Source organism: Mandrillus leucophaeus, unplaced genomic scaffold, assembly GCF_000951045.1.
Source record: "Mandrillus leucophaeus isolate KB7577 unplaced genomic scaffold, Mleu.le_1.0 Scaffold1156, whole genome shotgun sequence".
NCBI classification, from domain to species: Eukaryota; Metazoa; Chordata; class Mammalia; order Primates; family Cercopithecidae; genus Mandrillus; species Mandrillus leucophaeus.
In genome coordinates this window covers 422,459-425,017 of record NW_012099832.1, presented here as the reverse complement: position 1 = coordinate 425,017, position 2,559 = coordinate 422,459, and the positions used below count along the sequence as shown (strand labels likewise).

Genomic DNA, 2,559 nt, shown 5'->3' with positions numbered 1-2,559 from the left:
ACTATGATTCAGTTTTAAATCTTAGATATATTAGTGTATCTTGACATCACAAATGTATTTAATAAATATAATTCTAATTTGATGTCAATTTGAATTAACTGATTACATAATTATTATTATTAACTTTTAAAGAGCTTTTTTTATGCCAGACACTATTCTAAACTATTTCGTTTACTCCTTACAACTCACTGAGAAAGTTATTTTTTTTTTTTCATTTTACAAAGGAGGAATGTGAGGTTATAAATGAATTTCCAAAGATTACACTATTCCTGACTTAATACCAGTTATATCTTAGTCCAAAATAAAAATAAAAGCTGTAATTTAATTGTTTAAAAATTTGTGTAAGAAATATTATGTTATTTGTCATCTATTTGTCTCTTTCTATCAACTGTATTTCTTATAACATCCAAATTGCCAGATATCATGACACTGCAAGTCATTCAATCCATTCTCAAAATTAAAGAGATTTAATAGTGCTGAGTACTATTTTGACGGTAAATGAAATGTTTAATGACTGATATTCAAGTATAAAGGCATCAATCATCTGACAGGCACCATTTTTAGGAGAAAAATTATGCATTTAAAAATAAATTGATAATGAAAGAAGGAATTCCTAATTTGGACTCAATATAAGATCAAAAGTCCAAAGACTGGCACTGGTTCTGCTTATAACCATCTCAATGGCTCCTTGTATAAAGATACCTGATATTTTAGGTCTCACTCATCTCTATATTTATTCACAAAGTATTTTAAAAGGACTTACGATGTGCCAAAAACAAAAGCAGACCTCGGAATAAAGTGATATAACAGTCGTCAAACATACAGATGGCTTTTCCAGGCATTGGACTGCATGAAATAACTTAGTAACTGTGTGCAGAAATAATAGAGAAGTAGTCGGAAGTCTGAGTTCTTAGACACACAAGAGATTTCAGACCCATAAAATGAGAAAGAACAAGCAAAGGGGAGTGAGAAACAGCTGCCAGTGTGATAGAATTTAAATCAAACTAAGATATCCAGAGAGAGCGGGCCCGCTTGGCGTGGCGTCGCTCCAGCGCTGGAGCTCTTGCCGGCGTCTCCCGGCTAGTGCGGCTGAAGTGCCGGCGGCTAAGGGCCCGCAAGCAGCCGCCACTCCTCCGGCGCTGGCTGTGGCGCTGGGGTCGTTGTTTCGTGACAACCACTCAGGTAGCCGTTTCTGAGACAGCAGATGCGGCCGCTTTAGCCCTAAGCGGGCACCGCGGCTGTCTGCACTGTCTCTGCCAGGGACTGACTCTTCTCTTCCGGACCGGACGCCAAGCGGTGACCCTGAGCCAACAGCAGGAGCGCCCGGAAATGGCGGCCTGGACTGCCTCGCACTGGCCCATCAAAGGGATCCTGAAGAACAAGACCTCTACAGCTTCCTCTATGGTGGCGTCGGCTGAACAGCCCAGCGGGAGTGTCGACGAGGAGCGGAGCAAAAAATCCCAGAAGTGGAAAGAAATGAACATCCTGGCGACATATCATCCAGCAGACAAAGACGATGGTTTAATGAAAATAGATGAACCAAGCACTCCTTACTGTCGTTAAGATGGGGATGGTGAAGATGCATGTGGTGATACAGAAACCACTGAAGCCATGGCAGCAGATATCTTAGCTAAGAAATTAGCGGCTGCTGAAGGCTTGGATCCAAAGTATAGGGTTCAAGAACAAGAAAACAGTGAACAGGAGGCTAGTGACCTCTCATCTGAGGAAGGAGAAAAAAGGCGACAATTTGAAATGAAAAGGAAGCTTCACTACAGCGAATGACTTAATATCAAATTAGCTAGAGAATTAATGTCAAAAGATCTATATGATGATGGCAAAGATGAAGAAATGTTAAAGACTGCAGATGGAGAAAGCATGAAGACGGAAGAATCAAATCAAGGCTCTACTACAGGTGACCCACGGCAAAACAAATTCACGAAGTTCATAGAAGAGCTTTGTTCAACACTGCAACTGTTTGCTAGATACAAATCCTGTTACTATAATACAGTTCTTCTTGTTCTCCACAATTTATGATTTAAATACCAAAATCATACCAGTTATTATATATTGCCAAGAATTAAATGATATCCTTAGAAACTGATTAGACTGAAAATGCCTAATTGATCTTATGCTTAGTACTTTACCACAAATGCAGTGTAATATCATCAGTCCAAAACTGCATTACTTTTGTAAAAACACTGGTTAATTTGCATAAGATATTATATAGCATTTTATGCTTTAGAGGATGAAAAGTATCCTTGGAGAGGGAAACTAAGTTATTTTCAGCACTCTAAATGGGGCAATACCTCTTATACATTTCGTTGGTTTGCTTTTTTAAAAAATCAAAACACAATTGAACAACAGGATGTATAGGCTAATAAATATTCAGGCCAAATAGTGTTTTAACACTGTTCTTCAAGTTGATTTGTCTGTTTAATTGAAAAGGATTACAAGAGTTACTCTTGCCTTTTCTGTCCTACTACCTTTAAAGTTCCTGTTGAGTTTCTTTGTACTTACAAGAAAAGGACTGAACTTTTTCTCATCAAAACTAGCTTTTTT

At 38.2% G+C, this 2,559-nt stretch overlaps 1 pseudogene across 1 annotated transcript; it reads left to right on the top strand.

Annotated features, from left to right (window-relative positions):
• The first annotated feature begins 1,044 nt into the window (after positions 1 to 1,044).
• On the top strand, positions 1,045 to 2,034 carry LOC105552607 (annotated as a pseudogene). The gene has a single exon (XR_001008040.1). The product of XR_001008040.1 is annotated as a protein phosphatase inhibitor 2-like (transcript).
• The last annotated feature ends 525 nt before the right edge of the window (positions 2,035 to 2,559 follow it).